Source organism: Poecilia reticulata, chromosome 14 (genome assembly GCF_904066995.2).
Source record: "Poecilia reticulata chromosome 14, P_reticulata-male-v2, whole genome shotgun sequence".
In the NCBI taxonomy this organism is placed as follows: domain Eukaryota; kingdom Metazoa; phylum Chordata; class Actinopteri; order Cyprinodontiformes; family Poeciliidae; genus Poecilia; species Poecilia reticulata.
Window position 1 is genome coordinate 2,771,551 of NC_088843.1, and position 18,036 is coordinate 2,789,586.

At 37.1% G+C, this 18,036-nt stretch overlaps 1 long non-coding RNA gene across 2 annotated transcripts in view; it reads left to right on the forward strand.

The window, feature by feature from the left end:
• Positions 1–18,036, forward strand: part of LOC103475352 (uncharacterized) — a 101,882-nt gene that overhangs the window by 77,632 nt on the left and 6,214 nt on the right. Inside the window, exon 4 of one of the 2 annotated variants that reach the window (XR_014090920.1) lies at positions 17,577–17,673. The exons of the other annotated variant lie outside the window; for it this stretch is intronic. This is a non-coding gene — a long non-coding RNA (uncharacterized LOC103475352). Of the gene's footprint in view, positions 1–17,576; positions 17,674–18,036 lie in introns of those variants that run through there. 2 annotated transcript variants of the gene reach the window in all.

Consider the following 18,036-nt stretch of genomic DNA (forward strand, 5'->3'; position numbering starts at 1 on the left):
GAGCAGGAAGTAAAAAAGTCACTGAAGGCAACCGTTTCAGAGATTCTGCCTGGTACAGCTTTACATGCAGTTTTAAGACAGATATAACAATTTAATTAACAAGTATGTTGTACGTGATATGTATCTCACAAGGAGTATGAAAGAATCTAAGCATTTGCCAAAAATTGAGGCTGTTTATGTTGCATAATATTTGGTCCTTTAAACACCAAACCACAAACACCAAACAGCAGATGAAAGATTTAAAAAGTCCAGAGGTGAATAACTTGTCAGTGGATGGGTCCACAACCTTCTTACCAAACAACTCCATTATTATCATTGTTTGGTTTTCAACGCAGTAAGTGTTAATTCATATAACTCAATCTATGTATAAACTGATGTTCATCTATTTACTCTTAACTACTCTAACTTTTTTAGCAAAGTAGAAAATCTCAGTTTCCAAATTTGCGGCCCTATAGACACACTAAAATAATTTTAAACGTTCAAAGGGCCACACTTTCAAACAAACTATGCTGTCCACTAAATCTTGTGAATTTATGCAACCATTTTAGAACATATACTTTTAACTTAAACACTGTTATGTTGGCAATACTCCAAATGTTAAATCTTTGCTAAAACCCAGATCAACTTTGTTTTTGCAGACGAACTGTACAAATTGAAGTTCAAAGGTACTTTATGCTACTGTGCAAATTATGAGACTTGAGTGTGAACTTGCTTAATTTTTCAATATTTGACCCAAAACCGTCTCAGTGCTGGCCTCATCAGTAGGTCACTACTGCAGTTGAATTTTCCTGTTGGTTACAAAAAGTGCAGCTTGATCAATGTCTACAGCTCAGCCCTGAATTCAGGCATAAAACCATCTCACTCATTTACGCCCCCACATACCGAAATTTTAGTCACATACCGACACTTTGCCCAGTAATGTCCAACCCAGTACGATCTTTCAATTTTCACTCAGTCGATGCACTGCCAGATCTCGAAAAAGAATAACTGCACAAAAATGTCATTGATCATTCTTTTTAACATCTTGGTATGGTGGAGGAGACTGGCTTGGAAAATCCTTTCAGGCAGACTCTGCTTCTTGCTATCCATGCTGAAAGTAGAGGGTGTAAAAGTGTCTTTTCTTCTCTTAGCTTTGGAAAATGGAAACATGAAAAAAGAAAAAGGGTTTCAACAGATATGGAAACTGATCCATAATTAATAGGAAAAGGGAAATCTAATATATCCTTCCCTTCAATCAAAAATATCTGCAACCAGTTGTATATATTTCCAAAAAAGTCAAAAGTAGATTTACAAAATCAGGAAAACAAGCTTTAAATGGCTGCTGGGACAACAGTTTGGAAGCCCGATGTATCTGAGATCCTTAAACCACATGCAGTAGTTTAGAGTATGAAGTTTTCAAAAGACACTGAAACCAGTGCTGATGGGAGAATTGGACTGTGGGACTACAAAACCATAACAGAACACGTTTTAAAATTCTGCCTCGTAATGCACAAGTTTCTGGAACTGATTGGTAGACCAGATAATTTACTCCAAGATGTAGACAGTGACATCAGTTCTGCTCAGCTCATCAAAATCAAATAAATTATCTGTGATCCATTGAGGAATTACATTGGAGCAGCGGTACAGATAACAGTGTTCCTTATTTTTTAAAGACAGTCATAAAACTGTCACTTTTCGCTACATGGTAGAGACAGTTGGTCACCAACAGCAGGATAATAAATAGGAAAAAGGAGTTTCTTCTGCTGTTGCCAGTTCTATCCTTGACACATGGGATGTGTATTTTGGAGAAAGGAATCAGTAAATAAAAGCTTTCAAAGTTTCCCTCATCTTATCTAAGGGTGGGTTTTTTGGAACAGTTAAAATAAAATCATAACTAAATTTAAACAAAGACTAAAATGAGTCTGAGTTTATTGTTGCTCATGAATTTTTCAGCGGCCGGTTTGCTGAACTCATCTAGATATGATGCAGTTCTTTGGTCAGTGAGAGGAAGTCAGAGTACCAAGATCAAACCAAACACAGCAGTTGCTTTTAAAAAGTTGCTTTCATTAAAACATACATATTATATTTTGTTTCTGTCTCTGCTGAACTGTTTCAGAAATAATTAAGCACACACTGTCATACACACCAGATAGCACTAACATGCCATCCTCCCTTTTGGGAATGCATACTGTGTTGATGGAGCCAGTCAGACACATTTCTCTCTTAACTAAAATCAAACAGCAATTAGCACAGCCTGACTTCTATGCAAATTAAGCTTAGTCACTGTCTCTTCTGTTTAACTGCTTCATTTTGAGACAATCAAATCTAGCGATTGGTGAAAATGTCAAAAACCCCTTTGCTTAAGAAAAGATGAGGGAAACTAAAGCCCTTCTGGATCAGTAGCTGTCAATACTCTGCAAACACTACGACTTTTTCAAAAATGAGTTTTCAAACTCCAACTAAATCTTTAAACAAATCAAACAATCATAAGCCGTGCTTTATGAGCACACCTAATTGAATGGTACTGTCATATGCTGCATTCTTTTCTTTCTCAAATTAAAGCAAAATCAAACCTTTGGAAGTGGAAACAGAAGCAGCACCATACTTCACTTTAAAAGATTTTGAGTAAAAGTGAAATAAGGTGAGCTTCAGTTCTAACTGTCTGTAAGGCTGCAAGAGGAGGGGGAGAGGGAAAGGGTCTAAGAAGTCTCAGTCTGAAATTACTTACTGCTCTGTCAGTCATGTGAATGTGTACAAAAAGCAAAATACTAAACATACTGACAAAAAACGAGTGTTTTCTTAACCAGTCAAAGTGTGGTTGACAAATTAACTATTGTGTAATGTTGCACTTGATGGCTTGAGTTTGTTGATCTGGGCAGTGGCCATTATTTGGACTAATATCTTAAAATCTATTTATTACAGCTGGAGAACTCATGTGAAAATGTTGCAACTAATTTTGTGCTAAAACGTGTATGAAAAAACTTTATAAAAACTGCATTAACCTGGATCAGGATGTTAAAGGTCTGTGAGAAAACCTGAGAATGTTCTTGAACCAACAAAAAACATGTTATTTCCTGTGTCATTATCCTCTGTATCCATTTCGCTATTCATGGTTCATCATCAGAAAACCCACGGAAGAAAAACAGATGTCAAGTCACCGTCAAGAGGAATAACATTGTGAAAACATAAAAAAAGTAAAAGTTTAAATGAAGTCTAAGGAATAAATCTAATGAGCTTTTAAAAGCACAAATGAACAATGAGTTTTCAAAAATATTGTCCTTATTATGAAATGTCTTTTGAACAATGTTTCACATTTACCCAATTTGAACATATCGAGCCTTGTACGATAAATATATCTATTTTAATTGTGTATAAATAATCTAGTTTTGAAAAAAAGCATATGCACCCCATCAAAATATGTTTTGTAGTCAACGTAACTCTAGAAAATATTTTGAAGCAAAGAAGTTGCAATGGCTGCTTTGGGCTGATGAAGAAATAAGACAAAACAAAGTTGGCTCTAATTCTAATAAAACGGTCTAATAGAAATGTTCCATGCTGCTGCTTAGTGATTTAAAACAGCTATCTGAGGACAGACGGAGTCTATGGATAAGACTTTTCTAATTAAAGGTTGCAGCAAAGGCCCGGTTAAAAATAGAGTCCTTGATCTTTTTTTGGAGACACAGCTGCTCAGTGCGTCCTCTCCTCAGTGCACAAAACCTGCATGGGAAACACAATTCATAGAACTTAACTCATTTATTCTATGAAGTATGAATGCATCACATTTATCACTACTAATAATAAAAGTGATGGGAAAAAAATCACACGTTTTTTTTTATGATTAGGTTTTATGACATGAAAAGTAGACCAACCTTTTCTTTATTATATTTAGCCAGAAAACAAGGAAGCTGCTTGTTTGTAATGGTCCATCAATAAGTTGTAATTTATATCAGCTGACAACGGTTCACTTCAGAAGCAAATACATCCATCACCTCAGTACATCAAAATGAGAAAATACCTACAACTTATTTAGCCGCAGCTCTGATATGATGGTTGTCAAATGAAATGGCCATATGTGTGGGTCACCTCTTTATGAAATCCTTGGGGTGACGGAGTCTGGCAGCGAAGGGTTTATTCGTAAAAACAGATGGGCAGGAAGAGAAAGAAGGAGCCGTCAAGCTGAGAAAGCCCTGCTGGGCGTCTCCGTATGCTGGAATGAATTCCACACAAATGTCTGTTGATGCTTGGTATCAAAAGGCAGCACATTATCTTAATGTCATTATTTCATGTTGACAAGATTGAATTAGTGGTGGGACTCGATTAAAAAATTTAATCGAGTTCATTGCAGGGTCTAATTAATCACAATTAATTGCGTTTTAATCGAAAACTATATATCAACAAGAAGGGCAACTTTTTCAGTTCAAAAACTGAAAGAACCCTTTTTGCTGCTAAAGAATTACATAAACATGAGCTCAACGGCAAAGATATGTTTTATTTTTAATCTGTTATTTAGATTATTCAACCATCAGGTTGGTGTAAATTGTAATTTTTCCTATTCAGGTTTTAAGTGTTTCAGGAGCCTCTGATCACTCATGTAGTGGCTTCTGACGTTAGCTTTAGGGACATCTGTGCTGCTGCAACATGGTTTGCATCGAGATGGTATTTTAGGCTTGAATAGCTCTGATAATAAGCCAACTTATTTTTGAACAACTTGCACACGACTGTCTTTTCCAAGGTCCCATCAGATAATCTTTTTGTAACAAAAATGAACGCCCAGTGGGCAGAGAGGAGCGGCTTTCTCGTCCATTGCTGTTGTTCGTGAGTAAGATTTGTTTTTATACCACAAACGTGTGAATATAAAAAAAAGCGAGTTTAACTTTTTAGCGCATTAAAATATATGCATGCATTTAACTAAATGAAAATAATAGACTGAAGTCTGACCCTGGCTTAAATTAAAGTACACGAAAAATTGCAAGGTTGATGATTTTACACCTCAGTCTAATTGAGAACTGATTGGAAATGTATTGTAGAAGAACTTTAGACCTTTGACTTTCGCTTCTTGTCAAAGATGGACAGGACTTTATTAAACATTTAACCTGCATCTGAAAGGCCTGTGAGCTGGCATGATCAAAATTTGTTGTGCACATGAAGAAAAAAGAAATCCAATTTGTGCATATTTGTTTTCCATAGCAGCAGAGCTGTCCATTCATTTAATGAAATGAACACCCACAATGATAAGAAACAAAAGAGAAGCCAATCATAAGTTAATGAGCAAAACGGACTGAGAAATTTTCATTTGCTTTTTTATGTTCATTACTGAATATTGAACTGTTTTTCTTCTACCACTAAATCTGTTGTAGCCTCCTCTTCATTAGTGAATACTCACTTAAAGTTAATATTTGCTGTATGTTAATCTAACTTTCTGGGGATGACAGTAATGAAAACTCTTATTGTCAATTATAAGGCAACTTGACTTCATTAACTTTTATTTTTGTGTTTTCTCATCAGGACCTCAAACCAAATTGGAATTTGAAGGAAATAACGGAGGCTGGTCTGAAAAATTAATAGAAGTGGAAAGTGCATATATTCAGCCAAGAGCTGATAAAGTTACTTGTATGCAACAAAATAACAGCAAAAGCAGGCTCAAGTTAGAGAACTGAAATTAAGTCCTGATGAAAATGAAATAAAAATTTTATCACGTTATCTATATGGCCTGTAGATACTTAACATAAGCGGTCTAATTTGTTTTAATTTATGCTAAATACAAGTTTTAAGTCATATATTAAGTGCTGGGAAAAATGTTAAATTTAAGTTTAGACTTTGACTAGGCATCTCCAAAATGTGGACTTGCTCCTTTTTGAATGGTTGTCCTTTTCATGGCACACTTGACCTTGAAGTCTTAAGCTTCCAGGTCAACATCACAAGTCTAGATACAGTTAGCTTCACTTTGGATAGTAAAACAACTTGTTTTGAATTAAATTTTACAGACAACAAACCTGTGATCCACTGTCATGCACATCATACACCACAATGGCATGCTGTACTGAGACTCTCCATAATAGTATCCCAATTTTAGCCGCATTTGTTTACCAGCAATGAAAAAAGTATTTGCTGTGGAAGAGACCTTATCCACAGTTGTGGTGGCAGCCAGAGGTTTCTACTGCACCTGCAGATCCCTGAAACAATGAGCATAATGACCTGGCAGAGTATGACCATGTTAGCATTTAGTCAGCTGTTTCTGCATTGTTGAATGATAAATAGTCATCAGCTTGCCTGCACACTGCCACCTAAATACTTATCTATTTTCAGTGAAAAGGCTGCCCACTCCTTCAGGGATAAACAGGAAGGAAATGCTGCTTTGGCATTTTCAGTGCAGAGCTGGATAATTTTGCTTCCTGTTTATGAATTATGTGTAGCCCTCTGGGCTTTACATCACAGAGTATGTAGTTTTCTGTTGCATGTTAGAGATTACAAATAGTCATGAAGCAACTGGTTGACAATGCCTATCAATTACTAACATTGCTTTTGATTGGTATATGAGTCTAAATTAGCTTAAATACACAGTTTCTCTCTTCTGTAATATTCTGGTTTTCACACACTGCTTAGCAACTGTAAAAGTGCAAACTATAGTTCAAATTCAACTTAAAATTGTCTGACATGTAACTGAATTGTAAATGCCCTGCTTTGAGTCATACTAAGAGTATGTAAAATATTGTAAGATTAAGAGAGTAAATCTGTCACTTTACGCAGAAAGTTAAAAAGTAGTAACTATAGAAACATTCATTTAATAGTAGCATTTATTGGCAAGCTGTTTTCCTGCTGTCAGCGCAACCTGCTTCTCTTAGCTCTAACAGCAGCCCAATTATTAATGTTATTACGCATACATAATGAGAGAAACTACCCTGTGCTGGGCCTGGGAGACTAAAAACTATAAAAGCAAAGACAGAAGGAGAAGACATGAAACAGGTGCTGAAAATTATCTCCCATTTTCTTCCTGCCAGTCCACTGAGAAATACGTAGTACTGAAACATGCTTTCACATCAACATCAGAGCTGCTATTGTCAGCATCTGATGTCAGGTTCTCCTCCTTCTGGGTTTAGGGAAAATATGGACTCTTCTGTTGTTCACTGTGCAGACGGGTGAAAAAGCAGTATGTGTCATTACATAGTTATAACTATTACACCTCTTGAACTTTTTAAAAATCAAATTCACATTACAATGCAAACATTATTTTGAGATATTTGTGAAATCCTTTAAGTCCTAGATCTCATAAAACATGAATAACATTTTCAAAATAAGAAATAATAAAATTAAGCCGTGTGGAGTCGGTCGGGTTATTTTAGGCTTGTTGCCTTGGATCTGACAGAAAGTGAGTAAAATAAGATGGCACAAAGTTTTTACTGAAAGTGCAAAGCATGTACACAGTTTTCTAACTTCCATGTAGATAACGGTTATTCTTTGCTTCAAGAAATGCAGTGATCAAATTAATATCTAACTGCCATCATCAACATCAAATTTCATAAACATATAGCTTTAAATTTGTGTAAAATAATGGAAGGAAAACACGGACTCTTGCAGGCACGTGCAGAGGGGGGGCCTGGGGGGGCTTGAGCACCTGCCCTTTTTGCTCCTTACCCCCAAGTGCCCTTTTGGTCAATTTTTATTTATTTATTTTTTTTGTATTATTTCCTGAGCCCTCTTCTGACACATAACATGTACTAAAATTAATCTTATTATTATTTTTTTTGTACAACATAATAAGCCCTCTGGTCACCTTGTTACTTTTGACCTTTTGCCCTTGACGCATAACTCAGTTGCCTCTTGCGCAGTGAGATAAGGCGGCTAACTGGAGCTCAACGTAGCGAACGTTCCAGATTACAGAACAGTTTTTGGTGAATAAAAAAAACGTTTTTGGTGAATAAAGTGGAGTAGACTTGCTGCTTGTCAGATGACAGAAAACGTTGAAGTATCGTTTCTACTTCAGCTTAGAGTCGCGGTTTAAGCAGAGAGGTAATGAAATACAACAGACACTGACAGGCCTCTGCGTCTGCCTTTCTCTGAAGAACTACTGAGCGGGAGGAGACAGCCAGGTGCGGAAAAACTGTTCTTATCTATCGATTCACTATTTTTATCATACAGATATTAGGCTGTTCATGTGCTATTAGCTAACGACTTTGCTAGCAAAGCTAGATAACAAAAAAGCTTCTCCCCTGTATCTTTAATGATATCAGTCATTCTTTAGTGTTTATTATGCAATAAGGGCACATCGCCCGTCCAAAACCGATCATCTCCATAATGAATATATGTCCGATCTTCTAATTTCCTTTGCTGTATAATGTACATTTCAGTTATTCTAGCGTTAGGTAAATGTATCTTGAAGGAGAAAAACACTTAAATAAAAGTCCAACAAGGATATTAATTTAGAATTAAAAATAACTCACCCTGAATTACCATGATAGATATAATGAATGTAATAAAAGTCATTAATGAAGGGGAAAAAAACTCAACCCAGACTTTAAGTTTAGGGTCTGGTTCGCAGAGTATGAAGTTAAATTTGTTTCCCAATTATTCAATGGAGAAAAAAAAAACTAACCTCAGTTAAGTAAAATAAAATTGTAATCAAAACTTTTGGAATTGTAATGATTTCTTTTTTAAAAAACAAATCGTTTTGTTTAAAAACTTTTTTAATTAATTTTTGTCTTGTGAACTTAAAAAGTTATTTGCCGAACATAAACTTTTATCTGCACACATCAGAAATCTTTTGCCCACGACGTCATGTGAGAATCACAAGCAAAACTTTGAGTCACAAACAAAACCTTAGGATATTAAGAAAAGATTTCTGACATGCAAAAAGAAGTTTGTTTTGCAAACAAAATTCATGAGACAAATGTGTGATTTAAATGTTTAAAAAGGTTTTTTAAGCATAACTCAGGCTTTTCTCATGGTGACATGCATTAACAATTAAATTTTTGCTTTTGTTTTTTTCTTTTTTCTGCAGTTCTACGATAAAGTTTGATGCAGCTCTGCTTTCCTGAATGGACCGTCTTCATCTCCACTGCAGGTGTAGCAAACAGGCAGCTCTGTTTTATAGATTACATTCACTAAAAGGTTGCATTATGCCCTTGTTTATATTTTTAATAGTGTAATTCTGCAAAGACAGAATATGTCTGGTGGTCTAGCTCTGACTTACACATCTTGCTAAATTGCGGGTTTGAATATTGCAATACTTTCCTAGTTGTATGCTCTGTATAGATATTTCCCTTAGCTTTGATTGTATATCTCACAATTTTGTAATTTATGATTGTTTATTAAACTCTGAAAGCTGTGTGGCTTTGTTAATATTCTGTCCTAGAATGCGGTTAGATGTGCCCTTTTTTTTTTTTTTTTTTTGAGCACCTGCCCCTTAAGTGGTCTCTGCACGGGCCTGGACTCTGGAGACCCTGAACATACAAAACAGCCAGTGGTAAATAATACACTTGAAGTTCCCATCTTAAAAGAAGCTGCAGGCAAAATGACCTCAAAAAGACTTTCAACATGCTACAAATGGCCTCTGGAGCAGAAGCAGCTCAGTCTGCTGTGAACGTCTCCTCTGGTGGATATTCATCTGACTTCCAGACAGATTTCCCTGCCGGCTACAAGACAAAAGAGATCCATCTTTGAAATGTGCTCTAATCTAATCATGCATAAAAGTGAGACATGTCAAGAAATCTTTATTTTTCAATTGATTTATCTGTTTGCTTTTAGTGATGCATGTATTAAGAACACATCTATTTTAGAATATTAATTTAATTAATGCTAATGCTACATGTCTAACTACCTTTTTGTTTGGTTTTGCAACATAGTTAACTCTTTAAATTTCACCAGCAGCATTTCTTATCCAACAGGCTGCAATTACAAAACACCTTTGTGTCCACAATATGTGGATAAGCATCAGACTCCCCAGAGACTCTCGTACTTAGAGATGAGTCAGCAAAGGATAATTTAATTAATCTTTATGGGTAAAAACATAAAGAGTCAATATAGCTCATTATGTTGTAGAAATGCAGAGGACACAAACATGCAGATAATGTACACTTCTGTTTTCTGAAATCGAATCTAATCTAATGCTAATCCATCACAATTATCTACTCAGAGAGCAGGATTCCATTACAAGTACATTGTCTCCATTACCACATGCAGCCTCTCCATGTCTGTAGGCATGTGAGAATGCCTAACCTCACATGTGGACGGCTGTCCGTTTGAAAAGTAAGGTCCTCTCAATCTCTCTATGGACTGTTTGAAATTCAATTATATTTTCAATACATTACTGAGGGTTGCTTTGTGTATGCTAGGTCAATAATGTTCCAAATCACTTCTGGGGTAAAGAAAAGCAGTAATGATATGCTGGCTGTAAGCACCATCAGTCTAAAGTGCATGAACAAAGAGCTTGATTTAAAAGGGCAAAAAGAAAGACCATGGAGTGTCGAGGCAAATTGAACATTACAAAAACAGCAGTGCATAAATTGAATTTAAAATAAGTTACATCTTGGATATTTAATCAGCAGATCAAGGACAAAAGCTGTTAAAGGTTGTCAGCATTTTCAGACTGAATTGAAATTCCGTCCATTCATTATCGATACTAGCGGGGGGGCTGGTGCCTGTTCCCAGCATTCATTGGGGCAGAGGCGGGTAACATGTTGGAGAGGGTAGGGCAAACAACTATGCACACACACTCGTATCTAGGGACAAATTAGAGGGACTAATTGACCTCAGATCATGTGTTTGGGTTGTGGTACAAAGCTGGAAAACATGCAAACTCCATACAGAAAATCCCCTTTTAAACCAACAACCTTCTTGCTGCAAGGCAACACCAACTGTGCCCCTTTTTTTTGTTAAAGAACAATGGATATTATTTTCATAACTGGTTAGGCTTTGTTGTACAAAACTCAGAAGAACAGACGAGGCACAGTCAGCAGTATTTACAAAAACAAAAAAGAAAAAGCATAAAGTCATGAGAATTCTTTGAACAAAGGCCAGTTTACAGGTAGAACATGAGATTTTTGCAGATTAAGCTGAAAAATCTTGACAAAATAAAACTGCTAAGCTGAAGAATAGCAAATAAATAAATTACATGAAGATGGAGTCAAAAACTAATACAGACAGAAGAAACATTTTTTTGCCTTTCTGCAGCTCATCTTGAAAAAAAATGACAACATAGTTATCAGCAGCACAACTTTGATCTTCAAATCAAGTGGACAAAAAGATGAAATCATTCAGTGTTTAGGAAACAGTTAAATGAGAATGTTTTTGAACATAATGAGCTTTATAACTGGCTCAGTAACAGGAAGCATGGTCCCATCAAAAGAATGTCACTTTAAACAAAGGAATGTAATAAAAACTTCCAAAACTGCAAATAAAAATCAAAAAACCAAATCAATATGGAGTCTGACAAAAGATGGAGGGTAGTCCCAATCTTCTATGTCTTATAATGTATAAATAAAATTAAATAGATGGAAATGTGTAACATAAAGGTAGATTAAGGAACAAATCAAACTCATCATCTTGCCTCCAAAAGGTAAATGTTTGAGGAAAAGAAATGAAATGCAAATGTGCAGAAGTAACAGATGAAAAAGCAAACGAGGTTCCTGTGAGTGAAGGAGAGCTGATGTCAGATCAAAGCAGAATCCATTGATGAATTGAAAATGATACTGTAATGTATCTTTGGTGTTATTATGAAACATGTAAAGATTAGCACTGTATGATATTAGAAAGTCATGCCATGCCATGATATTATTGTTGTTAAACAGCAAAGTCAGTATGATTTTCTTGCCGTCTTTTCAACGTCTCACTATGAACCCTCCGATTCTCTCTCTGACCTTCTACATGTTGAACACTTTTTATTTAAGCTGTTCAATAAGAATTCACACAAGCATACCAACTTTTTGGCATGCATTGTGTGGATTTATGGAACATAGATTGGAATTGCCCACATCAGTATATAGACTGTAGTACAGGGGTGCCCAAAGTCGGTCCTCAAGAACCGGCATCCTGCATGCTTTGTTCTCTCCCTGTTGGAAGCAACAACCTTCTCAGCATGTCAGTGTTCTTCTTGGGCCTCAAATGAGCCATCATTTGATCCAGGTGCGTTAAACCAGGGAGAGAACTAAAACATGCCGGATGACGGTCCTTGAGGACCGACTTTGGGTACCCCTGCTGTAGTACCTCCAACCCACAGAGTTGCACCGATGCCTGGCAGCATCTTATTGTCTGTGTCATGTAATGATGAAGAATGGGATGCAAATGCAAGGAAGACCCAGACAGATGGAAATAAACTATTTACTTACTTTTACAAAACCTTACAAAAACTGAACAATATATCGCAAGAGGATCACAAAAAACATGTTAGTGGGAATAACGAGATTATCTGTAGAAGTGAAAGAAGTGACAGATATTTAAACTGGGGAGTTGATTACTGAACAAGGAGCAGATGGTTGATTAGAAACAGGATGCAGCTGGGAGGGAAGGTAAGCAGAACTGAGAAAATAGGGGGAAATGGCTGATGGAACATACAGGAAGCAAAGGAGCAGAATATCAGTACAATGATATATCAAAGTAAAGTGTAACACAAGTTCCACAAATCATGAAAGTTTTCTTGTGGACAGTTGCCTGCTTTGCTCTTGGGCTACCAGGATTAGTGCCTTTTAGCTGTAGCTCAGTCCTTTAGCTAGTCATCGGTAGTGCTTCCTAATACAAGTCACTTCAACTTTTCATTTCCTGAACAATTTTTCTTTTGTACTTCCTGAGACGCTCATTTCGTAGTTCATATGTATTTGATGTGTTGCAGGATCTTCGGTCCACCCCATTTCTTCCTAGTCTTCAGCCTTTCAAGGACTTGTCGCTGTCTGGGGTCTGGAATCTTGTTTTCTAGTAGTTCAACACTTTGGTTCTGGTCTCCTTCCCTCTTCCATATGGCCACAGTTATCCAGTTTCCATGACATTGTGGCATGCTTGTAAATCCACGTTAAGTGGATCAGAGAGTGAATATCTCTCTAATTCTTGACATACAGTTCAATGTCCTCCATGCAGATGAGCTGACTGATAGACTTCATTTTAAAATCCATATTTGTACTGTTTTTATGATCTGGCTGATGGATTTTAGAACTACGGAGAGAAATTACACATAAAACCCTTCTTTCTTGTACTACTGGCAGTGTGATGCATTCACTCTCAAGATCTTAAATAACAAAAGCCTCATATTAACTGGATTATTTTATTATTGTTGCTGCTTTCCTAGTAAACGATTAAAAAAAAAAAGTTAAGACTTTTATCTAATTTAATGTCAGAGGTCTTGTAATCTATGTTCATGGACCTTACCAAGCTCCGCCCAGAAACGCCCCTCGAAAGTCCCACGTGACTTCATGTCTCACACTAACCTCCTCGCAGAGCTTAGCTTCTATGGGATTTTTCGTTTCGACTGACTCTGCAGAGTATTTCTGAGTCGATTAGTTTAGCATTTCTGCCGAATTTTCACAAAATATCAGCCACGACAATGGACAGGGGAACCAACAAGTTCATGTCATCTTTTTTGGACGACATCAAGATGTTTTAGCCACGCAATGCCTCTAACATTGTGCGAGTTGCAGCTAAATGCTACCAGTCGATGAGGAAATACAGCAGATCCTCGGACCCCCAGCATAAATATAGCTGTGGACAAGATCACTGATGGCTGTTGTTCTTGCAAGGCTGGGTGAGTCGGACATTCATGGTTTTGAGGGTTCGAATGTGCCTACGCCTGATAAACGGTACTCGGTGCTAGCGTGGCTAATACGATTACAGTTTAGTAAAAGTTAGCGTGGCTAACACGATTACAGTTTAGTAAAAAGCCTTCTCAGGTGAAATAAAATCTTTAATGTATGTCAGATACGGTACACATTGCATATTGATCTGTTCAGCTAACGTAAGTAAGGCTGTAACAGACAGGCTTCAGGATGTAGAAGTTGTATCGGTACTGCCATTATGCTGTACTTGGCTAAAAGGTTTTCATAATGGATGTATTTATTATTGACTTTATTTTTTTCATTCACTAAACACAAAGAAAGCAAAGCAATAATACTTACGCCAGCAGACACTTTGTTCTTATTGATCCTATGACGGTTGAGCTGCAAATGCGGTCGTGCACAAGCTTTGATCCAAGCAAGGTTTTCCGTTTCAGATTTTGGAAATCTGTGAATTTTAGTTCCACAAACACGATCAGGATACCTGACATCGCGCAGATACCCCACTGACGGAGAACCATTTTTTTTTCGAGTCCTGACGCAAAAACTTTCTGTCGGTCTGGTAGTCCACAATGTACATTAGCATGAGTTTGTGAGCCAGTAACCCACGTGATAGCTGTGCTGTGACGTAAAATGGGCATTAGCCAGTGAAAGCCGGACCCTGTGGTAAGGTCCATTGTATGTGGGAACAGCAGACTTGATTATAATTTTGTTTTTCTTGACAACTCATGAACTTTGCAATCATTAATTGGATGTAAGTGGTATCAAATCTAACAGCTTGTTTGATCGCAGTTTTTACTTAACTGCGATGGAGTGGCGACTTCAGGGGTGCTGAAAGGGGAATCAGCACCCCTGTGACACTCCAATTTAAAGTAAATGGATGGATATCTACTAAGCCACAAAGATGCTCGTAACACTTTAACAAAAGCATTACAAACGCTCTGTATTGATTTTCAAATAGATTTTTGTTTGTTAGTGGGTTTGTTTTTTGTTTTTCTACGATGGTATTTTACTCACTCGAGTGTCATCATTTGTTGGGTAGGCAGGAAAAAACACATCAACTATAACAATGATGGGTAAAGTAAGTAAAGCTGCTCTCACAAAGCATGTTATGAGTACTGCTGTCGGTTTCCAAAATTATCCATGTGTATGGTTTGTGCAAAGGCAGAGTGGATCTGTGCTGCTCATAACATTCTCTGTCCCCTCAAGGTTATGTTGGAGTGATTGGAAGCCTGAAGTTACTTATTTTTTTGAGTCTCGGTGTCACTGTCCACAACATGCCATAAAACTGTCAAAATTCTCGCTACACAGTCTGAAGTAGTCCTGCAGCTGCTGAACAGACCTAAACTCTCCACAATTCTGGGGACATGATGAACCCACACCTTCGATTCTACAGCTCATCTCTACCTTCTTTTCATTTCCAGTAATGCCTGGACTTTCCCGTGACAGTTTGACACATACAGTCTGCAACCTGTAAAACTCTCCATTTCCTGGATATTAAAAAGAGATTAAAATATAGAATATATATTGCATACAAAATTGCAAAATATATCTAACTTAAAATACTTCTGGAAATAAATTTTTTGCTTGTCATTTTTTCTGACTATGTATAATTTTTCTCTCTGTGGCATTTCCAGAGATTAACACAATTTTACAATTGCTTAAATATTTAACTTAAATTTTTCATGAGGATTTAAAATGCTCATGTAAAACTGTAGAAAATGCTCTGTAACCTGCAGGTGTGGCTTCAAAAACACTACTTACTCACCCTGTTGGAAAAGTGCTGATATAATAGTATCTCCCTCAAAACGAAGCACGCTTGAATATTTATTTTGACCCATATTCTAAAATAAGTTACCTGTCCAAAGGGAGGACACACTTGCTAAGGAGAACTCTTATGCAAGGTCCACTGGACAAGCAAACTCTGCAAAACTTTTTTGCCTTACTTTGCAAATAAGAAGGAAGAATACAAGCAACCCAGTATCACAGACTCACTAAGGGTGCATGGTAGCTCTTGAGGACTGGACATGGGCACCATGACCTCAGGCAATAATCTGTTAGGGGCAAAAGTGGTAATTTCTCATTTCATCCCTTGCTTAAAGGAATCTATGCACCTGGGCAAGATATCCTGCTCAAGAATTTATTCAGAGCTCCCGAGATGTAGAACTAAATATAATCTGCATAGCAGTAATGAAGAATATATTTAAATATCATACTGCACCAAAAATAAATGCATTAGGGACACTACCTGCTAGTGACTGTGTTTTGCAACTTTTCATTCGGATAGATTTTATCATAGAAAATGCCACCTCTTTTACGTTAGTCTCCCTTTAACGACTGAATAAAGACTTAAAAAGATTCCATAATTCCAGTCAAATTAATAAAAGCGAAGACAAAAACTTTGTCACAGAACAGAGCTGTGATAAACTCAATGCTTACTAACTGCATCACTAACACAATTTCTTTCGGTTGGTGTTCCCAGTTTTGCAGGAGATGAAAGTTTACAATTGACAGCTTCATCTAAATTACTCCCTGCAGTTTCTTGATTGATCAAACTTCTACCTGCTGACTTGATCAATTCACAATTGATGTTCTATAAAGTGGAAAATCAAAGAATTTGACAAATCCACGCTCAGAGTCCGAGTCTTGAAACAGAACCCAAGTTTTATGTTTAGGCAAGTAAAACTTTGTCACTGAGCCCTCGTGTAAATGTCTCTGAATCGAATGAAGTACAGCAGTTAAATCTTTTAAAGTCTACTTAAGACTCAAGTTCTGTCCAATAGCCTACTGTACTCTTTGGGGGAATATTATTGATCATTTGTGTTAGTTATAGCAAATGTGTTAGGCTGAAGCCACTTACTAAGAAGCACAACTAGACCTTTTGTAAAATTACAAACTCGAACATAATCATGAAATCCAACCTCTTCAGGAGTTAAAGCTCTTGAAGAGGTTGAGTACAAGTAGAAAAAGGTTCAGAGAGCAGAGTAAGAGTAAATTAACCGTGTTAATGGTTTACAGGTGTTAAGGAGAGGAGGCACTTACAGACCTGATGAGGCTTCAAAAGACTTTTGGAAATAAGAGGATGGGCTTTTCTCTCTGTTATCATCTGTTGCTTAGACTAAACCATCTGCAAAATGACTCTGGTGGGTTTTTTCCTGAATGTGGAAGAAAACCCTTACATCAGATTAACTGAGAGATCAACTAAACTGGTGTCTCAACTAACCGGAGACATATTCATAACATAAAGTCTTATTGTTCAATGTTGTGTCTGCCACCTTGATAAATTACAATAACCCATATCTGGATTAATAGTTGACAGGGAAAATGCTACACAAAAACCTTTGCAATCGATCTCAACACTATTCTGGAATCAAACTGATCAGTTTTAATAATGTGTCAGATTTACTTTGGGTTCAGGCCTCTAATTAGTGAATTAGTTGGATTGCATCATTCTTGAACACGATGTCTATTACAACCTGATTCAGTGGCAGGAAACACACTTTGGAAAGCCAGTCCTCCTTGGCTCTGACTCATTCTAAGAGGTTATGTTATTCTGAGCCATCTTTGTAGTTACACTGCTTTAAGTGAAAGCTGCTGGAAAACAAACTGGCCACCTTACCTCATTTTCTTCTCCTACTCTCTAACGTCCACGAATTGCTGTTATTTCAACTGTTGCTGCATCTCACCGCTGATTCAAGGTCACCACCTGAGATACTTTTTTCCCACAACGAATAAGTGAGTGTAGAACCAGCATGCTGGTGACTCAGCATGCCGTTTCTACTGTCTGTCAGAAGCTTAGCTCATGATCTGCTGCCCACTGGAGGCTGAAGCTTATTTTTTTTTCAGGGATTTGGACAAAGGACCCGAGGGAAATCAAATGCAGGCATTCTCCAGTTTTCCCCTTCAAGCACCCTGGTGTGTTCCTGGTGGTCAACATTCACTAATTCCTTCAGCTAGTAGCTCTGCAGTATTGCTAAGATTGCACAGATGGTTCATCACATAAAAATAAAAGCAACCTAGCAATTAAGGGATTTTTAAACATTATTATTTTGCTCTATTTCTGCATTACCATCTCAAGCTTCACTCTGACATGCATGTTTCCTGGTAGTGTCTTCCATCTTCTGCCCTTTTCTGTCTCCCTCTTTTGCCTCGTGCTGACTTGACTTATCCTGTCTCACCTAGTTACATCTTGTCTCTGTTGCGGTTTCATCTGATTGTACAGCTGCTTCCCTGCAGCCTCCAAGTATCACTTTAAATTTAACTGTATCCAAAAAAATGGCACAACCCGAAGCAACTTATTAGCATA